Source organism: Pan paniscus, chromosome 10 (assembly GCF_029289425.2).
Source record: "Pan paniscus chromosome 10, NHGRI_mPanPan1-v2.0_pri, whole genome shotgun sequence".
In the NCBI taxonomy this organism is placed as follows: Eukaryota; Metazoa; Chordata; class Mammalia; order Primates; family Hominidae; genus Pan; species Pan paniscus.
This window is the reverse complement of record NC_073259.2, coordinates 129,968,566-129,976,776: the sequence shown is the minus strand read 5'-3', so window position 1 is coordinate 129,976,776 and position 8,211 is coordinate 129,968,566. Positions and strand designations below refer to the sequence as shown.

The 8,211-nt window shown below is 45.5% G+C and overlaps 1 protein-coding gene across 2 annotated transcripts in view; it reads left to right on the top strand.

The window, feature by feature from the left end:
- The window catches only part of HPD (4-hydroxyphenylpyruvate dioxygenase), a 49,630-nt gene that overhangs the window by 489 nt on the left and 40,930 nt on the right, over positions 1–8,211 (top strand). The gene's annotated exons all lie outside the window — the stretch shown is intronic.

Here is an 8,211-nt window from a genome sequence, read left to right as displayed (position 1 = left end):
GTTCCTTATCCCTCACTTTACAGATCCGATATGCCTGAGTACACACCCCGTATCTTGCCACTTAACGGCAATCTGTGTGACCCTAGGTCACTACTTGGCTTCTCTGGGCCTCAGTTTCCTCATCTGTAAAATGGGGCAGTAATTGATAGCAATCTATCTCATAGAGCTGTCCTTCTGCTAACAAATATTCATGGAATGATTCCTATGAGCCATATACTGTTGAAGGTGCTGGATGTTCCTGTTAAGGCCTCTAAAAATCGTAGTGATAATAATAACGGTAACAGTGTGTATTTATTGATACTTATAATGTGCCAGACGCTGTTCTAAATGCCTTACATATATTAATTCAACAACCTCATGAAGCTAGATTATTACATCCCAATTTGACAGCTGAGAAAACCGTCTCAATAACCAATTTACCCAACTAGCAAAATGTGAGGCCAAAATTCCAACCCAGCTTACCTAAACAATCAACTTTGATATCTGACCATGTGCCTCTAATATTTTGTCTTGAAAAGGGCTCAGCGGTCATCTGTGTAGTATTCAAACATGTTTGCCCTGAATCTAATCATTGGAAAACAGACATATCCAAAAGAAGGGACATACTTCAAAACAACTGGCCTGAAAACCTCAAAAAAAGTCAATGTTGTGAAATACACATGGGGAATAAGGGGTGGGGGACAGAGAAAGGAGGAGGATATGCAATTGCCTAGATGTAAGAACACTAAAGATGTGCATCAACTAAATGCAATGGGCCAGGTGTGGTGGCTCATGCCTATAATCCCAGCACTTTGGGAGGCTGTGGCAAGCAGATCATTTGAGGTCAGGAGTTCGAGACTAGCCTCGCCAACATGGTGAAACCCTGTCTCTACCAAAAATATAAAATATTAGCCGGGTGTGGTGGCACACACCTGTAATCCCAGGTACTCAGGAGGCTGAGGTCTCGAACCCCTGGCCTCAAGTGATCCAGCCCAGCTCGACCTTTCAAAGTGCTGGGATTACAGGAGTGAGCCACCGCACCCCTCAAAAATAAACTAACATTTCTAACATTATCGAGAGAGAGAGAGAGAGAAATACAGGTGCAGTGGCTCATACCTGTAGTCCCATTATGCTGGGAGATCAAGGCAGGAGGATCCCTTAGGTCCAGGAGTTTGAGACTAGCCTGGGCAACGTAGCAAGACCTCCATCTCTACAAAAAAAAATTAATTAGCAGAGGACCAGGTGTGGTGATTCACACCTGTAATCCCAGCACTTTGGGAGGCTGAGGTGGGTGGATCACTTGAGGTCAGGAGTTCAAGACCAGCCTGGCCAACATGGTGAAACACTGTCTCTACTAAAAATACAAAAGTTACCAAGGCACAGTGCCACACACTTGTAATCCCAGCTACCTGGGAGGCTGACGCAGGAGAATCGCTTGAACCGGGAAGGCAGAGGTTGCAGTGAGCTGAGATCATGTCACTGCACTCCAGCCTGAGTGACCGAGTGAGACTCCGTCTCAAATAAATAATAAAATTAAAAAGGGAGGAAGAGAGAAATAATGACTAAATGCAATACATGATCCTTACTTGAATTATTTAATGAGAAACAGCAGCTTTAAAAGACTTATTGGGCCAACTGGTGAAATCTAAATATGAACTTTATATTAAATTATAGTATATCAGTGTTAAATTTCCTCAGTCAGATAATGGTGTTGCAATTATATGAGAGAATCACTTTTATCTTTATTGGAACGAGATAAATGCTCAATTATTTAGATGTGTAGTGTCATGATTTCTGCTACTAACTTGCAAGTGGTCCAAAGAAAGTGATACAAGGGGAGAAAGAGGCAAAATGTAACAATTAGCAAATCCCCGTGAAGAGTATAAGCATGTTCAAGAAAACTGTTTTGTAAGCTGCTTATGGCTATAATCCTAGCATTTTGGGAGGCCAGGGCAGGTGGATCACTGCCTGGGCGGCAGAGCAAGACTCCGTCTCAAAAAAAAAACTAGGCCAGGCGCGGTGGCTCACGCCTGTAATCCCAGCACTTTGGGAGGCCAAGCTGGGTGGATCATGAGGTTAGGAGATCGAGACCATCCTGGCTAACACGGTGAAACTCCATCTCTACTAAAAATACAAAAATTTAGCCGGGCATGGTGGCACGTGCTTGTAGTCCCAGCTACCCAGGAGGCTGAGGCAGGAGAATGGCATGAACCTGGGAGGCAGAGCTTGCAGTGAGCAGAGATCGCGCCACTGCACTCCAGCCTGGGTGAGAGAGTGAGACCCCATCTCAAAAAAAAAAAAAAAAAACTAAATGCAATATGTGGCCAGGTGCGGTGGCTTACGCCTGTTATCTCAGCATTTTGGGAGACCAAGGCGGCTGGATCACCTGAGGTCAGGAGTTCAAGACCAGCCTGGCCAACATGCTGAAACCTTGTCCCTACTAAAAATACAAAAATTATCCGGGCATGGTGGCTCTGTTGCCCAGGCTGGAGTGCAGTGGCGAGATCTCGGCTCACTGCAACCTCCACCTCCCTGGTTCAAGCAATTCCCCTGCCTCCCGAGTAGCTGGGATTACAGGCGTATGCCACCATGCTCGGCTAATTTTTTTGTATTTTTAGTAGAGACAAGGTTTCACCATGTTGGCCAGACTGGTCTAGAACTCCTGACCTCAGGCAATCCACCCGCCTTAGCCTCCCAATGTGCTGGGATTACAGGCGTGAGCCACCGCACCTGGCCAAATTTCCTGATTTTTAAAAAAATTGTAATATCCTCCCACCCTTGATATCTGAAAATTTCCTGATTTTGATACTTTCACTGTGGTTTTGTAAGATAGTGCCCTTAGAAAAAGTACCCTGTAGTATTTAGGGTTAAGAGAGGCAATTTACTTTCAAATGGTTCAGAAAAGAATACAGATATAGGCCGGGCGTGGTGGCTCACACCTGTAATCCCAGCACTTTGGGACACCGAGGTGGGCGGATCACAAGGTCAAGAGATGGAGACCATCCTGGCCAACACGGTGAAACTCTGTCTCCACCAAAAATACAAAAATTAGCTGGATGTGGTTCATGCCTGTAGTCACAGCTACTCGGGAGATTGAGTCAGGAGGATCACTTGAATCCCAGAGGCAGAGGTTACAATGAGCCGAGATGGTGCCACTGCACTACAGCCTGGCGACAGAGCAAGACTTCGTCTAAAAAAAAAAAAAAACAGATATATATGTAAGGCCGGGCATGGTGGCTCACACCTGTAATCTCAGCACTTTGGGAGGCTGAGGGGGGTGGATCACTTGAGGTCAGGAGTTTGAGATTAGCCTGACCAACATGGTGAAACCCCATCTCTACTAAAAATACAAAAATCAGCTGGGCGTGGTGGCAGGCACCTGTAATCCCAGCTACTCGGGAGACTGAGGCAAGAGAGAATCGCTTGAACCTGGGAGGTGGAGGTTGTAGTGAGCCAAGATCGTGCCACTGCACTCCAGCCTGGACCATATAGTGAGACTCCATCTCAAGAAAAAGAAAGAGATATATATTTGTAGACAAGAGAGAGATAAAGTAAATATGGCAAAATGTAAATAATTGGTGACTCTGTAAATTATTTGTAAATGTAAATTATTTACATTTACAAAATGTAAATAATTGGTGAAACATATAAATGTTCTTTATAATATTTTTGGAACTTTTCTGTGAGTTTAAAACCACTTCAAGATAAAATTTTAAAACAAACTTTAAACAGAAAGAAGAAAAAAGAGAAAAGGTAGAAAAATAAACTAACATTTCTAACATTGTCAAAAGAGAGAGAGAGAGAGAGATACAGGTGCAGTGGCTCATGCCTGTAGTCCTATATCTCTGGGAGATCAAGGCAGGAGGATCCCTTGAGTCCAGGAGTTTAAGACCAGCCTGGGCAATATAGCAAGACTTACGTCTCTACAAAAAAAAAAAATTAATTAGCGGAGGACCAGGCATGATGGTTCACGCCCGTAATCCCGGCATTTTGGGAGGCCGAAGTGGGTGGATCACGTAAGGTCAGGAGTTTGAGACCAGCCTGGCCAACATAGTAAAACCCCATCTCTAGTAAAAATACAAAAATCAGCCGGGCACAGCGGCACACACCTGTAATCCCAGCTACTTGGGAGGCTGAGGCCGGGGAATTGCTTGAGGCAGAGGTTGCAGTGAGCGGCGATCATGCCACTGCACTCCAGCCTGGGTGACAGAGCGAAACTCCGTCTCAAAAAAAAAAAAAAAAAAAGAGAGGAAAAGAGAAACGATGACTAAATGCAATACATGATCCTTACTTGAATTATTAATGAGAAACAGCGGCTTTAAAAGACTTACTGGGCCAATTGATTAAATCTAAATATGAACTTTATATTAAATTATAGTATATCAGTGTTAAGTTTCCTCAGTCAGATAATGATGTTGCAATTATATGAGAGAATCTCTTTTTATGGTAAGGAGATAAATGCTCAAATATTTAGATGTGTAGGGTCATGGTTTCAGCTACTAACTTGCAAGTGGTTCAAAGAAAATGATACAAGGGGAGAAGGAGGCAAAATGTAACAATTAGCAAATCCACATGAAGAGTATATGCATGTTCAAGGAAACTTTTGTAGGCAGCTCATGGCTATAATCCTAGCACTTTGGGAGGCAGAAGTGGGAGGATCCCCTGATCCTAGGAATTTGAGACCAGCCTGAGCAACGTGGCAAGACCCAGTTTCTATCAAAAAAAAAAAAAAAAAAAAAAAAAAAGAAAGAAGGAAAAGGAAAAGTTGGTTGTGTGGGGGAACTATCTTGCAGTTCTTCTGAGGTTTGAAATTTTTCCAAATAAAAAGGGTGAGGAGAAGATTCTTACCCATGCGGTCTGAAAAGAGAGCTGTTGTTAGGTTACTACATTATGAGCTTGTCAATATTGCTGTCATTATAATAAACCTCTATCCTGTGACTGCCTTCATAGCTCCCAAATCCACCCATCTCCTCCACCTCTGCTCCTACCCCGCCACCTCTTCCTCCTGATTGGGCAGTCTTTGAACTGCCTCAGGTTGCGCACTTTAACCCAGTCTCCAAAGCAGCCAGAACAACCTTCCCAAGAGTGACATTGGCACACTACTGCTTAATGGCTTCAGTGCCCTTCTCTTGGCCTTTAAGACTCCTGATCTCTGCTTGCCTTTAGACCACCTCCCATCCCTGTACCCCACCACACACACACACGCACACACACACACACACACACACAACTTATGCTCCAGCCATGCTGAACTTCTAACAGTTTCTGGCACATTTTTTGCTCAGTCTCTCTTAGCACTGGGTCTTAGCACCTGCTCTTCCCACCCTGGAACACCATCTCAGGCCAGGCTGACTTGAACCTCTCCTTCAAGATCCAGCTCAAGGCTGGGTGAGGTGGCTCACACCTGTAATCCCAGCACTTTGGGAGGCCGAGGCGGGTGGTTCACTTGAGGTCGGTAGTTCAAGACCAGCCTGGCCAACATGGTGAAACCCCATCTCTACTAAAATAGATTAGTTGGGTTTGGTGGCAGGTGCCTGTAATCCCAGCTACTCAGGAGGCTGAGGCAGGAGAAGCCGGGAGGCAGAGGTTGCAGTGAGCTGAGATTACACCACTGTACTCCAGCCTGGGCAACAGAGCAAGACTCCCTCTCAAAAACAAAAAGAAAAAGATCCCTCTCAAAAACAAAAAGAAAAAGAAATACTACCTCCCTGGAAATCATTATGTGTCCCACCCCACAGCTGGGCTGTTTTCTGCACTTTTCACTTGGTATTGTAAATGCATGTTTACCTGTCTGTCCCGTGCACTGGAGACTCTTAGAGAATGTGGACTGAGGCTTGTTTATCTTCAAATGTTGGACTGTTTGAGGATTACAAGGGAACAGTCTGAGAGAGCTGTCTTTCCCCTTTCCAGTTGTTCTGTTTCATCTTCCCTGCAGTGGCCACAGACAGCCCAGCAAAACCTTTATTTTAGAAAGCTGCCAAGATCTAGGAGAACTTCAGTTGCCTCTCTCAAACTTTCACATCTTGCTCATCTTCATTTCAGAACGAGAGGTAGGCCAAGAGACAAACACATGGGAAATAGAGCCAGGGAACTAGAGATCCCTGGCAAGACCTGGTTGGTCAGAATTCATACTGCCTGACTTGAGGACCACCACACTTTCCATGTTTCACCTCACTCTGGCCCAGGAATCCTACAAACGACAAATCCTCCCCTCGTTTCCTGAATCTATAAAACAAGGGTCTGGACTCTGACAGCCAAAAAGGTGGCAGGCTCGCTCATGAGTTGGCCCCCTAAAAGTTTTTAAGAATTGTAAATTAGTTGCTTAATCAGGCCAGCACAGTGGCTCATGCCTGTAATCCCAGCACTTTGAGAGGCCTAGGCGGGAGGATCACCTGAGGTCAGGAGTTCAAGACCAGCCTGGCGAACATGGTGAAACCCCATCTCTAATGAAAATACGAAAATTAGGTTGGGCGCGGTGGCTCACGCCTGTAATCCCAATACTTTGGGAGGCTGAGGTGGGCAGATCATGAGGTCAGGAGATCAAGACCATCCTGGCCAACATGGTGAAACCCTGTCTCTATTAAAAATACAAAAAATTAGCTGAGCGTGGTGGCACATGCCTGTAGTCCCAGCTACTTGGGAGGCTGAGGCAGGAGAATCGCTTGAACCCGGGAGGCGGAGTTTGCAACGAGCCAAGATCGCACCACTGCACTCCAGACTGGCGACAGAGCAAGACTCTGTCTCAAAACAAAACAAACAAACAAACAAACAAAACAAAGTCATGGCAGCAGATAAGGATAATGAAGCCACCTGGGGCTGGTGAGCATGGGGTCTCTTACCCCACCCCTTAAGCCTAAAGGGGCAAGAGAAGGGAGGGTTTGGAAACCTAGAGAGAGTTGTAGTCACCCAACAGGAGTGTGGCCTTCAGTACAGGGACATAGCTGCTGCTAAAACAGCTGCTAAAACAACGTCTGGCAGGGAGGAAGCCAAGGAAGAGATACCCCCACTTGTCTCTCCTCTCCTTTCCTGCCAGAGTCTCAGGTTGTCTGAAGGTGATAAGGCTTGGGGCACAGAGAAGGGCAGGGAGGGAAGAGATTTGGAGGGGCTAAAGGAATATCCACCACAGTTGCCAATAATTAAGCATTTGGAAAAGTAAGATGCAGAGACCCACATAGTAAATCATCCTATTTTTATTCAGTAAAGTCAACTCCCCCATAGAATGGAAAAAGGGAAGCAGTTATACCTGTGAGGGTGTTAATATTTAGTACCTGGGCAGAGCGTGGAGCAGAGCAGAAAGTAATTTTTAAAAATAAGATACTGGGTTGTGCACGGTGGCTCACACCTGTAATCCCAACACTGGGAGGCCAAGGTGGGCAGATCACCTGAGGTCAGGAGTTCGAGACCAGCCTGGCCAACATGGCGAAATCCTGTCTCTACTAAAAATACAAAAAGTTAGCCTGGCGTGGTGGGACACACTTGTAGTTCCAGCTACTTGGGAGGCTGATGTGGGGGGATTGCTTGAGCCTGGGAGGCCGTGGTTGCAGTGAGCTGAGGTCATGCCACTGCACTCCAGCCTGGGTGACAGATTGAGACCCTCGAAAATAATAACAATAATAAGATACTGCCTGGCATGGTGGCTCATGTCTGTAATCCTAGCATGTTGGAAGGCCAATGCAGGAGAATCACTTGAGGCCAGAAGTTTGAGACTAGCCTGGGCAACATGACAAGACTCTGTCTCTACAAAACATAAAATAGTAATAAGATACTTATTAATATAAATTCAGAGTAATTTAATAAAGCAATTGTTAAAGAGCATTAAACTCTACATTCAAATGAGCTAGATCACCATCCATGCTGTTTCTAATGGGAAGATCTTGGTAATGCTTGATTCTAGGAGCTGGTTAAAGAAATCATGGTACAGGCTGGGCATGGTGGCTCATGCCTATAATCCCAGCACTTTGGGAGGCCAAGGCGGGTGGATCACGAGGTCAGGAGTTCAAGACCAGCCTGGCCAAGATGGTGAAACCCCATCTCTATTAAAAATTCAAAAATTAGCTGGGTGTGGTGGTGGGCACATGTAATCCCAGGGAAGCGGAGGCAGGAGAATCTCTTGAACCTGGGAGGCAGAGGTTGCAATGAGCCGAGATCATGCCACTGTACCCCAGTCTGGGCGACAGAGCAAGACTCCATCTGAAAAAAAAAGAAAGAAAGAAAAAAGAAATCATGGTACAC